A 20,290-nucleotide genomic window follows, 5' to 3' on the forward strand; every position below is an offset into this window, starting at 1 on the left:
CTGTTTGAGATCGCTAAATTCTGAATGGCTTTCTTAATGCCCTAATAATCAAGATGTGCTAGACTCTCACACACCCACCACCACAGCTGACTGGCTCTGGCATAACTCCAGCTCTTTGATTAAAACCTGGCACTAGAAGAATCCACAGGTTAACCCCATCCACTTGCCTGGGGCTGGATCTTCCATCCCCTTCATGGAGTGAGAAGGTGGGAGGTCTCTGCAGCTGGAAGAAAGATGGATGTGGTGTGGCAGAACTTTGAAAAAGCACTTGATGGCTGCTTGGCAAACATTTTCTCCCTGGTGGTACTGGTAGCAGGTTCTTAGTGCTGTAGGTCTCAGGGTGTTTCACTGTGCAGATGACACTATTTCCTCTTCAGAGATGGGCAAAAGAGGGGAAAAAAAATGTCCTGATGAAGGCAGACTCCACTGAAAGCTCACAGGTGCCAGCTCAGCAGTCTATTCATCAAGCTGCCCTGCCTTTAGCGTTATCACAGCAAAGATTGAAAAACAATTGCATGCAGCATCTCAGCCATCTGTAGTCCATTCCAGCCTCTGGGACATATACTGCCTTGGGAACAGCCCTTTTCACACTGACAAAGTGGTAAGTCCCAGACCATCTTCTATCCCTTTCCACGCTCAGCTGCTTGTACTCACTGTTTACTTGTTTCTCCTTCAGGAAGAGGCAGCTGGTAGCAAGAAACGCAGGAATCCTGCAACTCCTCCATCCCTCGCAGCCAGCTCTCAGGGATGCCCAGCACTGGGGGTCTGCTGGACAGCAAAGGAGGGTTCACAGCTCCTGGATGTGGCAGCAGGACACCGGGGTTCAGTTCTGATTCTGCTATATATCAGACACCTTGAGCTATCATTAGCTCCACTGGCCATGAAATGAGAGACAAGCAGAACTAATCTCCCATACACACAAAGGAAACACTTTCATCCATTAATCTGGCCATACAACTAGGAGAATCTCAGGGCAGGCACTAATTGTAGTTTTTCCAGTTTTGTTTTTCATGCACCAACAATAAACAGCCTGACTGTTTCATTATCTGCAAACTTAATGCACTGCACAATTTCAAATCCTTGCCATTGCAGAGAGAGTACTCTCACCATCTCTCAGCACAGAGGATTTTTTTTTGGCTAGAGCTTAAGTTAGATTGCTGTTGCATAATCAGTGTTTCATTAGGGCAAGCTGCCAGGTCAGGGAACATGTAAATCCCTATAATATCTGTCCTGGTAGAAATCCTACTGATCTAATCCAGAGAGATCCCAGCTCTACATCAGTGGCCCCTACCAGATGCAAGCACAGATAGACACATCACAGCCTCCTGCATTCTAGGGACTGTCATTGCTATGAGATTTTAATCAGATCCTCCTGGACCAGCTCCCTCCATTGCCACACCCAGGGCCAGGCTGATCAGGGGCTCATCCAAGATTCATTAACTCTGGTTCCCCACATTTTTATAATGAGCTTGTGGTGCCATCCATTCTTTTCTGCCTCCCTCTGCAGTGACCACAGGGATCACTTTGTCGGATGGGGAAAGCCAGCAACTCCAGCAGGAAGAGCAGCTGAGTGGGTTTTCCCTGTATTAAACTCCAGAGGGAAAGACACAAAATTAGTGACTTTTCCTAAACACACAGTCTGAACTGACAGTCTGTAGCACAATTTCTTTTGTCCTGGCTATGCTGTGCACAAGGAAGTCTGCTCTCCACTGGCTCTTGGTGCAAATCCCCTCCGACTGCAGGGGAGAAAGGTTATACTCACATAAGAGAAGGAGTTCATAAGTTGCTCTTCTTCATACAAACAGCACCCCTGAGCAAAGACATGCTTTCCTCATGGACACAGGGAGCTGCAGAGCAGAGCTGAAGCTGCAAGGAAGCAGCCAGATGCACATCCCACCAGCAGGCAATGGTACATGGTATTTCTCCTGCACCTACAGCCTGGATGCTGCAAGTCATTGGGTTTGTGCAACTGCAGGCTCAGCATGAGTCTGGCTCCAACAGCAGGTGGTCTGATGAATCTATTTGAGGCTGCTTTCATTCGTCAGGCCACTATGGTCACCTCCTGGCCCCTCTGCTTTCCCAACCTGTTTCCAAGTAGTTCCTCATGCACTATAAGGATACAAACCCTCAACGGATTTCCTTTATCTTCCTGCAGTGTATTTGTTAGACGCTGATTGGGTCCTTCTTTGCATTTATTACTCACCAGCTGCCATTCCCACCTGCATCATTGTGGATGCCTAGCAGCTCCAAATGACAATATGGATTTCCACCACCTCTTACACCTGTGCTCATAGCTGATCTTTTGCTGTTCAGTATTCAGCTTTAGGTCTGTCCAAGAGCTTTTGCACAGCCTTCAGTAAACAGAGGAGACTACACTGGTATTCAGTGACAGAAATCCATTAGTGCCAATATTTGTTAGCTTTAATAAAGCCATGATGAAAAAAGCAGTCACCTTTTACATGGCCTTTGGCTATGCCTAGGATACAAGAGAAAATCTGGCAGTGCCAGTCCTATGAGATACAGAGGGCCACTCAGGAGGTTTGTAGTCAATTGACTTCATAGAACCTCAGAGTGCTCAGCAACCCACAAGAAGAGCTTTGTTTATAAAAGCAAAAAGACTCCAGTCTTCAAAAAGGGCAAGAAGGAAGACCCGGGTAATTACAGGCAAGTCAGCCTCACCTCTGTCCCAGGGAAGGTGATGGAACAGCTTGTTCTAGATGCCATCTCCAGACAACTGGGTGATATGGAGGCTATCAGGAGTACTCAGCATGGGTTCACCAAGGGGAGGTCGTGCTCGACCAAGCTGGTGGCCTTTTATGAAGATGTCACTAGCTGGGTGGACAGGGGGAGGGCGGTAGATGTAGTCTACCTTGATTTCAGTAAGGCTTTTGATACTGTCCCCCATGACATCCTTATAAAGCTGAGGAAGTATGGGATAGATGAGTGGAAGGTGAAGTGGGTCGAGAATTGGCTGACTGGCAGAGTGCAGAGGGTTGTCGTTGGCGGTGCGGTGTCTGGCTGAAGGCCTGTAACTAGCGGCATCCCCCTGGGGTCTGTACTGGGTCTGGTCTTGTTAAACATCATCAACGACCTTGATGAGGGGATAGTGACCACCCTCAGCAAGTCTGCTGATGACACGAAGTTGGGAGGATTGGCTGACACGCCTGAAGGCTGTGCTGCCATTCAGCGAGACTTGGACAGGCTGGAGAGCTGGGCAGTAAGAAACCGGATGAGGTTTAACAAAAGCAAGTGTAGAGTCTTGCACCTAGGGAGGAATAATTACATGCACTGGTACAGGCTAGGGGAAGACCTGCTGGAGAGGAGCTCTGCTGAGAGGGACCTGGGCGTCCTGGTGGACGACAGATTGGCCATGAGCCAGCAGTGTGCCCTTGTAGCCAAAAAGGCCAATGACATCCTGGGGTGCATTAAAAAGAGCGTGTCCAGCAGGTCGAAGGAGGTGATCGTCCCTCTCTACTCTGCCCTATTAATGCCTCATCTGGAATATTGTGTCCAGTTCTGGGCTCCCCAGTACAAAAAAGACAGGGATCTCTTGGAGAGAGTCCAGCGGAGGGCCACGAAGATGGTGAAGGGCCTGGAGCATCTCCCCTATTAAGAAAGGAAATGCCTTGTCCAGAAGCAAGCAGTGGGCTGGAGAGGGCACCAAAACCAAACCCTGCTTGCACCTTTCCCTCTCCTCATTCCACATGCTGACATTTATTTTAAGAGCAAAAACAAGACTACAGTGAAGAAAGCTCCAGAACAACTCAGCTACTTTATTCACCCCCTTCTCTTTCCACTACAGAAGATTCTCAGAAAACCTCCAAGAGCCACGTTACTGCTCTGCTGACCCTTCTCTGGGATGCATCAGTGCGCTCAGAAATGACTGAGAGCAACACATGCACACAGACACACAGCAGATCCCTACACAACCACTTCTCCACTAGGAAACAGCATCAAAAAGCAGCTGGTGGGAAGAGTAGAAGTGGAAAGCGGGCATGGTGAGAGAAGTGCTTTGGGCAGCAAGGAAAGGCCATCTGAAGCTCCTGGGTTAAGTCCCTTCTGCAGAGGGTGTCGGTGATGCCGTCTCCTTTGCAAACTCTTCCTGCATGGGGAGAAGCATTGGTCTCCCTCATCCCTGGGCTCTCCAGCATTTTGAGGGTCTCTCCTGCTGGGGGTTTTCCCATGAGAAATGAGGCACCAGCCCTGAGAGAAACTCTTCCTGCAGGAGATGCAGTCCTAGTAGCTACCTGTCCTGTGGACTGCAATGTTTAATGAGGACTGAGCTTTGCATGAAGTTCTTCTGGGAGTGTGAGGAGCTCTCTGCTAGGCACAAAGCCCTTCTCACACTCAAGGCTTCCTGCCATTTCAGCTCACTGGTGCAGACATTCTGGTAACACAGCAGATGGGATTCTCTGAGGGAGAGAAAAGACAAGTTCCCAGGCATCTCCCTGCATGCAGGCCTGGCCAAAATGTTCTAAAATGTCTGACAGAAGCTATGGTCTCTCTCCTGTGTGCATATGCTGGTGCAGCTTCAATTCAGAACTCCCTTTGAAGCTCTTACCACACTCAGGACACTCACAGGGTCTCTTTTTCCTGATGGATGCTCTGATGCAGTGTCAGCTCAGAACGCCTTTTAAAGCTCATCCCACACTCAGGACACTTATAGGGTCGCTCTCCTGTGTGCATGCACTGGTGCATCTTCAATTCAGAACTGCTTATGAAGCTCTTCTCACACTCAGAGCACTTATATGGTCTCTCTCCTGTATGGATGCGCTGGTGGTGCTTCAAATCAGAACTGCTTATGAAGCTCTTCTCACACTCAGAGCACTTATATGGTCTCTCTCCTGTGTGGACACGCTGGTGCATCTTCAGTTCAGAGCTGATTATGAAGCTCTTCCCACACTCAGAGCACTTATATGGTCTCTCTCCTGTGTGGACACGCTGGTGCATCTTCAATTCAGCACGCCTTTTGAAGCTCTTCCCACACTCAGGACATTTATATGGTCTCTCTCCTGTGTGGATGCGCTGGTGGCGCTTCAAATCAGAACTGCTTATGAAGCTCTTCTCACACTCAGAGCACTTATATGGTCTCTCTCCTGTATGGATGCGCTGGTGGCGCTTCAAATCAGAACTGCTTATGAAGCTCTTCTCACACTCAGAGCACTTATATGGTCTCTCTCCTGTGTGGACACGCTGGTGCACCTTCAAATCAGAGCTGCTTTTGAATTTCTTCCCACACTCAGAGCACTTGCAGGGTCTCTCTCCTGTGTGGATGCTCTGGTGGAGCTTCAAATTAGAACTGTTTATGAAGCTCTTCTCATACTCAGAGCACTTATATGGTCTCTCTCCTGTGTGGACACGTTGGTGCACCTTCAAATCAGAACTCCTTATGAAGCTCTTCTCACACTCAGAGCACTTATATGTTCTCTCTCCTGTGTGGACACGCTGGTGCATCTTCAATTCAGCACGCCTTTTGAAGCTCTTCCCACACTCAGGACACTTATTGGGTTTCTCTCCTGTGTGGATGCGCTGGTGGTGCTTCAAATCAGAACTGCTTATGAAGCTCTTCCCACACTCAGAGCACTTATATGGTCTCTCTCCTGTGTGGACACGCTGGTGGATGGTGAGGTGGGTTCTCCATTTGAAGCTCTTCCCACACTCAGAGCACTTATATGGTCTCTCTCCTGTGTGAATGTGATGGTGGATGGTGAGGCTGGAACTGTTTTTGAAGCTCTTCCCACACTCAAGGCACTTATACGGTCGCTCTCCTGTGTGGAAACGTTGGTGTATTTTGAGTGTAGAACTATCCTTAAAGCTCTTCCCACACACAAGGCACTTATACGGTCGCTCTCCTGTGTGGACACGTTGGTGTATTTTGAGTGTAGAACTATCCTTAAAGCTCTTCCCACACTCAAGGCACTTATACGGTCGCTCTCCTGTGTGGACACGTTGGTGTATTTTGAGTTTAGAACTATCCTTAAAGCTCTTCCCACACACAAGGCACTTATACGGTCGCTCTCCTGTGTGGACACGTTGGTGTATTTTGAGTTTAGAACTACCTTTCAAGCTCTTCCCACACTCAAGGCACTTGTACAGTCTCTCTCTTCTGTGGATACACTGGTGGGAAGTGAGGCTCCCACTGTCCGTAAAAGTCTTTCCACAGTCAGAGCACTCAAAGGCTCTCTCTCCTGTGTACATGCACTGCTGGCCAGTGGGGTGGAGTCTCCATTTCATGCTCTCTGCAGAATCACAGAACTCGTAATGCCTCTTTGCTGAGTGCGTGCACTGGTGGCTAGTGATGCTGGAATCCAGTTTAAAGCTTTTCTCACACTCAGTGCATGGATTCTGCTTTTTCATCTGGCACACATCCTTGCTCCTGGTTTCCTCAGGCTGCTTTGGACCTATGTTGGAGTCCACTGGGTTCCTCAGTGTCATTCCCAGACGCTTTCCCAGGGGCTTCTTGATGTGCTCACCCTGACCTTGCTGCAGGACTTCCTGGACATCCCTTCTGATTTCTTCCACAGAGATGCGATTCTGCTGCATTTCCGCTACACAATTTCTCTGCGGAACCTCCTTTGTATTTTTGATCCCATCAGCTGCTGGATGACAGAGGAAATGCAGCAATAGCACACGGTGCCCAAAATAAAACACAGGCAGAGAAGGCTCTTACAGTCCCAACATTCCCCTTCCCTCCACCACCTCACCTGGGCTGAGGTCTCCTGGCATGGCCTCAGGGCTACGCACATCTGGGATCCAGGGGTCTTCCCCTCGTTCAAGCAGGGAGATCAGCATGGGCTTGGGGGCTGGAAGTGGAGCTTCAGGGAGAGAAACAGGGAACAAGAGAGCATTTCCCTCATGCTGGCACAGTGCCTGTTCAACAGTTCCACTCTGTGCCCCTCCCCAAGGAGAAACCACCATTTAGGTCTAAATGACACTGTGCCTACAGCTTCCCTTGGAGCAAAGAATGTTTTGACATCTCTGAACATTGTGAAGGGATATTTTTTCTTTCAAATTAACTTTACAACAGCTTATTTGTTTTCTTACAGTCTACCAGTGGTCAAGGCATCAAAATGTTGATGGCAATTGCATGGAAAATCCTCAATTCCATAGCAGTAACCAGGGATTCATCTGTGAGCTGGAGCTGGTGGCACCAAGCAACACACAACACAAGGGCTGGTTTTCTCCCTCCTGGCTGATGCCTGCTTGCTAGCACTGACTCTGCGGCTTTGATCAGAGTGCCGTGCATACTAATCCCTTCTGAAACTCATGCTTTTCAGTATCTCCTTTCTTGCTGGCACTGTGGTGTGAGTCAATATGTAGCTGCATGGTGTTTATTCAAGGCCCGGCTTGCAGAGGCTCATTCTGCACAGCCAAAGGTGCCCTAACGAGGAGGAAAGGCAGACAAGCTCTCACCCAGCGAGGCCACACACTGGTATGTCTCCAACATCACGTCCCGGTAGAGCTCTCGTTGCACAGGGTCCAGCAGCGCCCACTCCTCCCTGCTGAAATATACGGCCACCTCCTCAAAGCTCACGGGCTCCTGCAAGCAAAGAGGCTCCTTGCTGGGAACAGCCAAGGCCCAGGCAAGCAGCTCGCACAGGACAGAACCTCACACCCCAGCTGCTTTTCTGTCCCCAGCACACACACGCTGGCTGAGGGCACCTCCCTCTTCCCCTGCATTCACATCCCTGGCCCCTTGGCCTCTCCTGCCTGCTTCCCCAACCCCTACCTCAACTGGATGTGCTGCGGCCATTTGCTGCTCTCCTGCAGGCTGGGATGATCACGGCTGGAAGGCAGAAGTTGAACTGGAGCCTGCAGAGAGAAGAGAAATGGCAGGGGAGCTGTGAGGGAATGCAGCAGTCCCAGTTCCAGCTCAGCCCTTCTGCAGGGCACTGCCCGGCCTTGCAGAGGAAGACAATGAGCTGCAGCACAGGAAACAGTCTGGCTCAAAGAGATGAACCGTCACAAAGCTGTCTCAGACTGGGAGGCTGAAACAACTGGTAGCTGACACTTAGTTCAACAGCTGAGACTGAGAGGGGACGTAAGACAAAGCACGGCAAGGAGGCAGTCATCTTACCCCAAAAGAGGGAGCAGCCCAAGTGCCCCTCCAGCTCTGCTGCACAGCAGCGGGCTGCACCACAGGACCTGCCCTCGAGCAGGGCTGTTTCTGCAGCTCACACCTGCACAGAGATCCCTTGCAGCTTGACATCAAGACTCCTTCTCAATACAGATCTTCTGTAAGACACCCGTGGTTACTTTGGAGCTTTCATGTACTCTCTAAGGTTCTGTCTTAGAGGGACTGTGCACGTATGATTCCTTCCACACAAAGCCTTGACCAAGCTTGGGACTAGGAGAGGATCCAGCCACATCCTAGCTCCTTACCTCTGTGGTCTGAAGACATGAGAAAAAAAGGGGAACTACTCTGAGCCTCGTGACTCAATGGGAGGGCCTCCTGTAGGTGTGTGCGTAACCCTACCCTCCATGCAGTAAATAACCAAGTGTATCCAGCCACCTCCGATCCTGCTGTGTCACTGTTAAATCACTACAGCATATCCCTATTATATCAACAAATATAGTCCTGCTTCTCCCTTAGGAGTGTATGCTGTGTTTGGATCCACTTGTGACCAATGGGCAAAGTCTGCAGGATGGCAAGAAGGGAAACAAACCGATGACAAGAGACATGAAGCACGTCCCAAATTCTTCTGTGAATGTTCTCGTGGCAACTGCTGTAGTTGAGCGGAAAGCAGAGGTCACTGGGGCAGTAATAGGATGCAAAATGGGAAAGGTGTTATCAGCATCGTGTCGGGTTTGGAAGTGACATATGAAGCAAAGGAGAACTGCACCGGTCCTCCCAGAATCAAAAGCGACTGATATTCCACAATATTTCTGCTGCACTACGTGGTGCAAGTTGTGCAGGTAATGCTTATTCACACAATAAACGAAGACCTCCCCGAGTCGCTTACAATCCTTTAGGCCACACATCCTCCACCTGTAGGGTTTGGCTCCAAACAGATGCAAAACTGCACCCATAGCACTAATTAAAGGCACTGCCTCTACACAGTTAAGGCAAACAGAGGCAGCAGAATGACGGCTTATTGCCTGCCCTAACAGAAATACTGTTAGAAAATGGTATGGCCACTGAACCATCCAGCAGGAGGTGCAGAAAAGCACCTGGTTCATGGAAGAACACCGTGAATGCAGCCCCCAACACTCAAACACAGCAAGCCTGCTGGAGCACCACCTCCACAGATCCATGAGGGAACACCTGGTGGCAAATGGATTAAATCCTCTGGCAGATGTCCGTACATCCTCTCAGGAGTGGAAGTAGCCCTGGGCTTGCTGAAATCAAGCAAGCCCTCAGAAAAGGGTTGGGAAAAGTACTCTGTAAAGGTGACTGATGTAGTTCTCAAAACCACCTACTGCTGATGTTACCTAAAAGTGGTGATGGCTCACATTCCTCGGGTAAGGAAGTGCAAAACGGCGAGGAGTCAACTGGATGGTTCACACTTCTCAAATAAATAGGATGGCTTACTTAAACACAACAATAAATCAACAAAACATCCAACCACATGGAGATTATTTTTCCATCTCCTGAGAAGAGAGAGTATGTGACAGCACTGCAGCCAAACCAGCCTGTGACGGTCACAGCCACCACCAGCCGATGCTGTGCTGGGAATTTTAACTGAACCGTGAAGGCAACTTATCGAATAGCAGCAGTGCTAAACAGAACAATTAAGGCAATAAACAACCACGTGGTTACAACAGCCTTGTTAAGCAGTTGTTAGAGCACTCCAGGACACCTGCATGATATCAATAAATTCATTCCTCCCTCCCTGTTCAGCCGAGCACGCAGACTGCGCTCACTGCCAGGGGACGCTCTCAGCACCGCGTGCCCTTTGCAGAAGGCACCTGGGCTGTGCTTTACTGACCTGCTGCTGCTCGGCCGTGTTCTCAACGCGTGCTCCAGTCAGCCCACAGGCTGCCAGCTTCTCATCGTCTGTTCCAGAGCCCAGTGCCGGAGCTGCTGCAGATGCTGAACGTGCTCAGGGCCCGCAGCTGTGTGCTCAAGGCATCTGCAGCTGCCGGGACAGACTGAACAAAAGCCTTGCCAGGGCTTTGCACAACCCCAGCTGAGCCATCAGGCAAGCGCTCAGCAAACAAAAGGTAACGCCATTTCAAGGGTCGCCAGAGGCACGTGTTGCCCGCAGGGTCCCCGAAGAGAAGCTGGGGGCTGCCGGGGAGGAGGAGCAGGGCGAGTGCAAATTTCCACTTGGAGGCTTCACATTAAGACACTCCAAAGGAGGCATCGGGGGGTTTAAAGCTTCCGTCAATCCACTCGTGCACAGCTGCAGAGCGAGGCCGTCTCGTGTCTCCCGTGGCCCAGAGGAAGAACTGCAGCCCCAGCTGCGCTGTGTTACAGAGATCCAACCGGGCAGCAGAGCACGCTGACCTCCTCTGCTCCCTTCCTCACTGTCCCAGCTCCCAGCCCGTTCCCGTGCCCCTCGGAGCCCAGCCCGGGCTGCATGAACTGCCGCCCTGGTTGCAGCCCGTCTGGGCCAGCAAACCTGCTGCGCTGAGCGGGAGCTGGAGCCGGGACCAGGGTCCCGCCTGGGGTACGGCAGTGCGGGTTCCGCCCCGTCCGGGGCCGCTCCCCGCTCCTCTCCCGGTGCTGCTGGCAGGGGGCAGGAAGCGTGCGCTCCTCTGCACGAGCCACGAAGGGCACCTACCTTGGGTGCGGAGCAGGCTGCTCCCAGCTCTGGTGCAGGTAGCCGGGCTCCTCGGAGTCGCGTAGAGCAGAGGACGCCGAGTGCCCTCAGCCCGGAGCTGGCCGCAGGACGGCCTTGGTGCACCTCCTGCCCCCGCGGTGCTGCCCGGATGGCTTCCAGCCAGGCTCTCGCCTCTTCCGCACAGGCTCAGGAAGGCAGGAATTCCCACAACGATCACGCCCAGAGCTCGTTTTCATGGCACATCTGCCCCCGGGGGATGGCGATGGGAAGGGGTGCGGGGGAGGAGGGAGGGAGGAATGGGGGCTGTGTTTTGTTACGCTAATGAAGCATCGCTTTCTGCCGGCTCTCTTTGCTTCCTTCGGTGGGGACATTCGCACACCCTTGTCATCAGGCATCCCTCCCTTGCTGTCCTGGCGTTCCTTTCACTCCTCTCCCCCACGAGTATGTCCCAGCAAGAGGCAATCTCCGGTACAGCACCAGAGGACATTGTGTGTTGAACAGAACTCTTGCAATGGAACCGAGCTGTGGCTAGGAGCTTTACCCAGAAGCTGCTGTAAGAATACGACTTTCCCCAGATCCTTGTCTAAGGGTCCTAATAAGTCTTCTGTGCAGCGATACCTTGCGGTTCTGTGTGGGTTTGTGGTCCGTATGGCTGGCCATACCTACCCTTGAGTTGCACCGGGCAGTGTACTTGGGAGTGACCTCACTGGAAGGAAAGCAGTGTGCAAACTGCAATGGGAAATTGCATTTAGGAAAGTAGGATATTGAGGTTCGTTTTCTGGTGGATATGGGTGCTTCTTACTACCCATAGATGGTTTTGTAACAGTAGTAGATGCTACTGCCCAACGGGAAAAGGTTTCCTTTTTTGGATTAATTAAACATAAGCTAAGAAAACAAGCAGGAATACAGAAATTCTTGTACCTGCCGGGTTACTCTGGCAAGAAATTGAATAAAACTGGAGCTAAGAGTGCAACGATATTGACTGATTAAAAACTGTAACTCTGGCTTTAACACAAACTGGGCAAAACAATGTTGTACCCCCAGGAGTTACAGCAATCTCAAATATGATACACTTAGTGGTGTGGGCATCAGGGCCAAAAATGAAGCCCTAAATAGAAGTTAAAAGCAAGAGCTTGCCTAGTCAGGGTAAAGCGGTGCCCTTTGAGGGTATGGGACTGTAGGAGGATAAAAGAAATAATAGGTAACTTTTTGGAGTTTGGATTCCAATTTTGATAGCAAGTGCTGTAGTTTGGTACAAGACTTGAGGGCAAGTACTAGAATAGTTGAATGGATACACTCAGTGGTGGCAAATCCGTGCACTTTATTAACCAAGTTAAGGAACAAAAAGATGGAGTTTACCTTCTGGATTTGAGGGATGTCTCTTCTGCCTGGTTTGGCCAAAGGAAGCCCAAGGTTATTTGCCTTTGAATAGGAAAGCCCTGATATGGGGAGAAGAGTCTCAGTTAACCTGGACAGTGTTACCCAGGGTTGTGAGAACAGCTGAATGATGGTCAACTCATGAGCCTGAGATCTGGGATCCTCCATCCTAGGGTGGAACTTTACTGCAGCACGTGGCTGCCACAGCAACAAAAGGACTGTGTACAATAGACTGAGAGTTTGCTGAGTTTCTTGGTTTACAGAAAGCACAAATAACTCAACAGCAAGTGACATATTTGGGATATGAGATTACAGCTGGACTTTGAACCTTAAGGACTGCCAGGAAAAAAGTCATCTGCCAAACTCCTGAGCTGCAAATTGCCAAGGAAGTGAGTAAGGGATGGCCAGGGTGCCTGAGGGCGGTGGCTGCACTGGTACTTGTGGGAATACAAGAAAAGCTGTTCAGAGCAGCAGCTGTGGAGCAAGATAAACAGCATGAGAACCAAGGACACCTCTGCAAGGAGAAGAAGGGTCTCACAGCTCTGATTGGATACGTGCCTGCATGGACAGTTGAAAAGGGTTCTGTAGAATGCTTTGTTGACATGTAAAGGTGGTTGGGAAAGTTGTAAGGGCGGACGGGAAAGTTAGAAAATAACAACTTGTGAAGGTCTATAAGGGATGTGAGAACTTGTAATAAACGATTTGGATCATTCACATCCGAGTCCGTGCCTCAAACGCTGCAAATGTGGTGCTGATAGGTTGATGGTTGGACTTGTTCTTAGAGGTATTTCCAACCGTAATGATTTTTTTATTCTATGAGGGTTAAGGACTCCAGGACAGTATCAGTGAATACTTCATTCATGGCTTGAAAGCTGAAGCTTGAAGCTGCTGAGGTTGAATGAGGAAGAGTATGTCCTTTGATGTGGTTGAAAACTGATCTTGAACAGACTTTCTCAACAGGATACTCTTTGGTTGGGACAAATACAGAGGAGTGTATTTGTGGTTTTTCTTGCGCAGGGTCAGTGATCACTGTCTGCACAACAGTTTTAGGAAACAAGCAAAGAGAAACAAAAAAAACTGCACGGGACCTAAGTAAAATGAATTCTTAATGACTGACTGTGCTAGTGAAACATATTGAGTAGCTTGAAGCTTAAGACAAAGGAGTTAATTGCTTTGTTGTATGTGACTATATGAAGGGTTGCTGTAAAGATGAATTGTAAACTTGTTATATGGCAAACAGGCTATGAACTAGTGGTTGTATCAGTTAGGAAGATTCGTGTTAGTTACTGCCTTTGAGTAGTAAAGCTTGTAGAGCTTGGGAAGAATAGGTTGGAAAAGCTACAGAATTTTCATCAGTAACAGCTTAGACATGTATTGGGGTTAGTCTAGTTATGGATTTTATTGCTGTAAGACATGAGGGATGGGCAAAATGACTTGTTCCTAGTCCCTCCCAGTGCTGTTATTCTGTGCTGCTTGTGTGTTTTCAGAAATCTATGTATTACTTACTATTGTGCCTTTGTTCTTTAGTTGTCATTAGTTGTGGCAGGGGTGACAGCCCTTTCTTCACTCTGTTTCCTTACTGTAGAATTAGGAAATTTACAAAGAGGAAAAACGTGAATAGTCAGGAATATTTTGGAAAGTGTTTCCACTGTTAAACACTTCAGAATTTCTCAGAAATTCTGCTTCCCAGCTGTAAAGAAAAGGCTTGTGCATAATTTCAAAGGGTTGAGAATACTTAATCCTGAAATTGTTTATTGGTTTTTTACTCTGTTTTGGCCTTGTACTTTGTCTCCAGTAGTATGTAGTTGGCACTCAGAAGTAATTTGATTCAGCTTGTCCTTCTGCACTGTTTGCTTTCTGTTCCGTTGTGCTGCTTTGCCTGTGGAGTCCTCTAGTCTGAGATCTGTTGTCTCACCTTGCCTGAATTCTGCCTCAACTGAACAGACATAGATTCAAAACCTGTGTTGCATTATTTTCTGGTTTCAGAAGTGTCCAGTCTTTTTCTAGACAGACTTTCCTGGTTTTGAGTAACTTGCAAAACTGAGAGTATTCCTGCCTGCTTCCCAAGAGTCTCTGTTTTTCAGACAAGGTTATGTTAACAAATCCATGAAACCCCAATAGAAATTATGGGCTCTTTGCTGTGTGTCTACTTGCATCTTCTGCTTTCTGCCCTTGTCTTTGTGATGTCTTCGTTTTGCACATCCTCTTTATTTGTCTTACTTGAGTAAATGAATCCATCTGTCACAATCTTCTCACCTGGATGTCTGAAGGTTCTCTTCCCGGCAGGGGATTTATTTCACTGTTTACCTCTTAACTTTTGTCCTTCCATTTCCTTCTCTGTTACTTTGGTTTTATTTGCTGCAACGCTTCCTCCTCTTTATTTTCAGGAGTACTTCTAATCTCTTAACATGAACTGTGTGTTCCTGTACTTCAGGTTCTCTTCAAAGATTTTTTCCATATCTCTTCTTTGATTTTGATTAACGTTAACTGTTGAGATTTTTCTGGATGTATTCCCAAGACTCAGTCTGAGGTTTAAAATCCATCCAGTAGTACTACTGAATTCAAGTCTGCAATTCAGAATTGCATCGTTTGTAGAGCAGGGCCTTTTTAGAATTGAATTCAGTGGGATGTGAACAGAAGACTCAGGGCAGCAGGGTCTGTTTTAGTTGGATAAGGCTTTTGGTTAACTCTTCTCATTCCTGTAGATATGGATTTATCTTGTTTCATCTACATGCAAAACTTTGTAGTGTAATCAGTTACATAAAAATACATTCTCTTCTCTTCCTGTGTTTCTAGTTCTGTCTTAGTAATTTTCTTGAAATGTGTTAGCACAGTCCTGCTTCATGTAGTTCCTGTCCTTGTTTTTCTGTTCCTCCTGCTTTCCCTAGTCCTGTTCTGATAACCTCAGAAGTACTCTCTGTTCTTCTTAATTTCTTCATGCCTAAATAGAATTGTCTCCTCAACACCAAATCTGAAATGTTTTTGTGTTATCTTAGCAGCCCACAAGTAAATACCAGGTTAGTTTTTATGAGAATTTCCTTTTCAGTGTCAGAATCTGAGCTTGGTTTACCAGAAGAGCTCAGGAAAACTAATGTTTATTAAAAATCAGTGTATTCTGTAACTCCACCACGTTCGGCATAGTGCAGTTTAGGTTCAATGGAATACAGTATTCTCCTGAAGCTTTGAGATGTTTGTCTTTTTGATTAATGGAAATGGTGGAAAGCATTGTACTTGAATTGCAGGTGTTGTGCTTCTTCCAAGGGTTATGAAAATCAGCTGTATTGTCTGGTGCCTTGGGAAAAATACAGCAGGAATTGAAAAGTCCTGCCAGGTTTCATGCTTTTGTTTTGCATGTGGTAGTATTGAGCTATTAAGAAAGACTTCAAATGTTGTGCGGTACAGCTCGTATTTCCTATCTGCTTAAAGGGAGAAGCAAAGTCTTTGATACTGCTACAGCTGTTGGATGTGAAGCTTTAATTAAAAAGTTCTTTGCTTTGTTTGGTAGCAATAGCTAAATATCCTGTTGAAGGAAATGTAACTTTTTTTAATCAGGGGTGATTAAATTCTTATGATCACGTTAGCAGATGTTTTGGGACAGATCTTAAACGAAAGTTTTAACAGTCATATCTGTTTCCATTGCTTACATGTCCATTACCAGTAGTTGTGGGTCTGTTTAACATGTTTTTCTTTGCTCCGTGTAATTATTATTTTTTCAACAAAATAACAGTACTTTGTGCTTTTACTGTGCATTCTGCTATTATCTTATTGTAAAACATGGGACCCCATTGTGATGCATCTATGAGGGCTGCTCTGAAAGTAATGCCTCCTATTTTATTATGTCAGCCCATGACATCAGAGGCAGATGTTAGTGGGATGGCAGTAGAGGTTGAACCTCCCCGCCAGTATTCCATTACATTTTATTACTGTGCAATGAAAGCTTTGCTTCTATCATAAGCATGTATCCTTCTCAGTGTTGTGGGAATCAAATGTTGTTTCTGCATTTAGAATAAGATAAGAATATTTTATTTCAAGGTCTCATTATATAAGTGAAGCAGTTTGTAGTTATTAGGTAGAAGTTATTACGTACAAAGACTGCAGCTCCTGTCTGTCCAGCTGTCTGAAATAGAACTAACAATATGCCTGTATAAACTAGCAACAATGTATGTTTTAGTGTTTTGTTGTACGCATTGTAAAAATATACAAGTCGTGACATACCTTAGGATGTGCCTGAAGAGATATCGGGAAGGACTGGAATCACCCCCTCCCCGGGCTCTTTGTTTAACAAAGGCCTCTAGGACAGAATGGAAGAAGCTTTGAAGGCAATCAACATATCAATACGATAAGAGTACCGAGACATCTTGGAGACAGAAACAGCAGGATGGCGACTGACAAGATAGCAAGTGAACTAACAAATTTAACAAATGCAAACCTCGGTTAAAATTGTAATACCCAACCAAAGGGGAGATGGGAGGGGAAAACATCTGGGAGAAAAGGTATAAAAACTGTAACATCATGTCCATAAGTGCGCTTCTGCCATCAGGGCGCCCGCCATTGCAATCGCGAATAAAAACTGCTTTTATCAGAGATACCGTCCTGACCAAAAATTATTGAGGATATTTCCAACAATTTGGGGGCTCGTCCGGGATTCATTATCGCTTTATGGGGTGTTCCCCACTGCACTGGACAGGATAAGTGCACTCCGCTGATTTTAGCGGTCCAGTCTGGGTGGTGAGGTGACTTCTCAGGACAGCCGATAGGAAACCGAGATTGTTACATAAAGGACGGACTCTGTGAAAGCCAAGGGGCTAGGCAGGCACAGGTGTTAAACCTTGCAGACCCGGAAAATTCATGCACGGATCAAGGTAAGGGAATTTAATTCTTATCTTGGGTTGAGACTCTTGAGCGTGTGTGGCTGAGACGCACTTCTAGTGCGAAGTGAGTGCGGAGTCCCAATCCGCGGTTCCGTTGTCCCGCGAGGGGCACGGCCGGAGACGGACGAAGCGGCTGCGGTGCTGAAAGCGAGACTCTCGGGTGGGAGCTGTTGGTGTACGGTACCCTGCGCACTTGACGAAGTGCCAGCAGTACACCCCTATTTAATCCCAGAGACGGAGCGGGTGCTCCCGAGGGATTGGGCCCAAAAATCCGAGAATCGGAGTGTGGGAGCCTGTGAGCTGGGTAGTTCACAGTAGCACTCCGGAGGGATGGGTAATAGGAGCTCCGTATAACAGGGTAAAAGGGTCCCTAACACTGTGCCCAAAGATAGCCCCTTGGGAAAGATACTAGACCGGTCTTGTGCAGTCTGTGTGAGTGTGGTTGTGAGTGAGACGCAGCACAGCTGCAGGGCGAGTGAGGAGTCCCGACCCGCGGTTCTGTCCTCCCGCGAGGGAAACAGCCGGGGACGGACGAAGCGGAACACCTCTATGTTCTATATGTTGCGATGTTTTTGTATTTGTTACGATGTTTTTGTCTTATTAATTGTTGTTAGTATTGTGGCAATTGTAACGCACATATTAGTGAAGTGCATATGGAGTCGGGTGGGGGAAAAAGCCCACAAAAGGCAAACCACAATTAGTATCGAGACCCTGTTGCTTTTGTTGTAGAAAATACCACGGTTTAAATGTGATAATGATCCAGATTAGAGAAACAGTAGGGTTGTGTTACCTCCGCTTTAACATGTTAACTTTACGAAATTTGTTTTTGAACCATTGTTCCCCCTCCTCGTGTGTGTACGAACATAAGGGAAAGAGATACCTAAGAAAGTCTCTTAGGATGTATATTGGCATATCGGAGGGATATTGCTGGGGAACCAGGAGGGACTCTAAGCAAGAACACCCTCATCAAATAATGTAATCATTGGTGGTTAGTGTATGAGTTGGAGGACGGGTTAAAATTATCCCAAAACCAGGAAAAAGGATAAGGAAAAGATGTTTAAATATTGTGTCAGATATGGCCTAGAGAGCCACTACAGGGAAAATCAATATTTGGCCAAAATACGGATCTGATGAAGGTTGGGTTTGTCAGATCTCGAATTTATATGTAAAGAACAAAACCTCTTTTCAAAGGAGGAATCAGAATATGCTGCCTGTTGGATACAAGAAATCAGCCTGTTATTAGTAAAAAGAAAAAGGCCCGGACCAGGAAGGAGAGGAATTAGAAAAAGGAACTAATCAATGGGACCCTCCTGAGAATCTCCCCCCCCCATATAGCCCCAATGTAGCACAAAGGGAGACAGGCACTACCCCAGTAAGAGGAAATGGTAAAGCACAAAGGGACATTTCACAGAAAAGGGGGTGGGGGGGTGTAATGCTGGGCTCAGGAGAGAATTAAAGCAATGTAAAAGGGACATAAAAATTTCTCCTTTCCCAGACACTAGCTGTACCAGCACCTCGGTGTACCCCTTATGGGAGGTCCCACTGGGACAAGGACAAATATGCTATGTAAACTCCCCACTCACTAGTGGAGAAATTAGAAATTTTAAGAAGGAAATGAAATCTTTAATTGAAGATCCTATAAGAGTAGCAGAACAATTAGATCAATTTCTGGGGCTTTCAAAACTTTGGTCCCACCAGGAGCCCCTGGTAAATATAAAAGTGGGACCTGAGGGGGAAGAAGTTGTGGATTTAGTTGATACTGGGACAGCTCATTCATCACTGGCCCATAAGGTGTAAGGACTCAAATTAACAAATGAGGCCTTAAAGATAACAGGGGTAGAGAGAACCGGGATGACAGTACCACTTTTTGAGAATACTGTATTAAAACTAGGGGATAAAGATGAAATCGGGAATCAAGAAAAACATGAAATAAGGCCATAAAGATAAGGGTGGAACAGCTCAAGGAATTGAATGATATGGATTGCTAAGGGAAAGTTATATGGTATTAAGGGTGTTTGTGGAAACTGAAAAATTGTACTGTTTGATATGTGGGGTTTGAAGGGAATGGGACAAACTGCTTTGATGGTATAAGAAAGTGTAATTGCTATTGGTATACAAAAGTATAATTGAGGTTGTGCCAAAGTGTAACTGAAGGTACAAATAGTAAAATCGTGTACAAAGGAAAAAGGGTTAAAGAGAAAGTGAATTTATCTGTGCTGGTATGAGAGCAACCCCCTGTATTGTTTCCCCCCCTTGCAAGAACTCTCAGAGTGAGAGAGAGCCAGGTACGGAGACTGTTGCTGTAAGCAAAAGGGGGGAGGTGGGGAGGAGGGGGCAATGGAAGTGAGAATAGCCTTCATGTGCAGAGATGTAGGAAACCTGAAATCCCAGTGTTAGCACTGGACACCTGGAGAGAAGGAGGTGAAACTGAAATAGGATGTTAGTAGTTTATGTAATGATGAGAGTTTGGAAAGTGAGAGAGTTTGGGACAGACACAGGCTGGAGGAGGAAGGACGTAATCGAAGGAACAGGTGTGCAAGTGGTTATTGCATCTGTACCTTCACTGGCAGGGAGGGATACTGAGTTGGGCCTAAAAACCCACCTCTTAAACAAATGGTTAAAGAGTTGGTACAGACATAGGAGTCTTGGTTTTTTTGATCATGGGGCAATTTATTCGGCACCTGGCATGACAGCTGCAGACGGAAGCAGCCTGTCTCAAAGGGGTAAGAGGGTTCTAGCCGAGGAACTGTCAGGACTTATTGACAGGTGTTTAAACTAGGTAGGATGGGGGAAGGGGACAAAACGAGGGCCGCTGGGTCTGAGGTGGCAGTTCAAGACTCAAAGCAGAGCTCGCTGGGTGCAGACAATGGAGTTAAAAGTCATGGAGAGGGGTGGGGAGATGCTGCCTCTCTCAAGTGCCTGTATACCAACGCGCGAAGCATGGGGAATAGACAGGAAGAATTGGAGCTCTGTGTGCGGTCAAGTGGCCATGATCTCATTGCGATCACGGAGACGTGGTGGGACAGCTTGCATGACTGGAATGTTGTCATGGAGGGCTATGTGCTTTTTAGGAAAGATCGGCTGGCAAGGCGGGGTGGTGGAGTTGCTCTTTATGTGAGAGAGCAGCTAGAATGTATTGAACTCCACCTGGGGGAGAGTAATGTAGAAGTCGAGAGCTTGTGGGTGAGAATCAAGGGCCAGGCTGGCAAAGGGGACACTGATGTGGGTGTGTACTACAGGCCTCCTGATCAGGAGGAGGAGGTTGATGAGGCCTTCCATAAGCAACTAGAAGTAGCGGCACGCTCCCAGGCACTG

The 20,290-nt window shown here is 47.5% G+C and overlaps 1 pseudogene across 1 annotated transcript in view; it reads right to left on the bottom strand.

The window, feature by feature from the left end:
- LOC146756820 (uncharacterized) overlaps positions 1–7,757 on the bottom strand; it is a 188,625-nt pseudogene extending 180,868 nt beyond the window's left edge. Inside the window, exons 1-3 of the transcript XR_014937206.1 lie at positions 7,414–7,757; positions 6,705–6,815; positions 4,629–6,599 (exon numbers count right to left, since the gene is read on the bottom strand). The product of XR_014937206.1 is annotated as an uncharacterized LOC146756820 (transcript). The remainder of the gene's footprint in view (positions 1–4,628; positions 6,600–6,704; positions 6,816–7,413) is intronic.
- Positions 7,758–20,290: the final 12,533 nt, after the last annotated feature.

The sequence above is a fragment of the Coturnix japonica genome, chromosome 25, assembly GCF_054131305.1.
Source record: "Coturnix japonica strain WE chromosome 25, WE-NBRP24, whole genome shotgun sequence".
Lineage (NCBI taxonomy): Eukaryota > Metazoa > Chordata > Aves > Galliformes > Phasianidae > Coturnix > Coturnix japonica.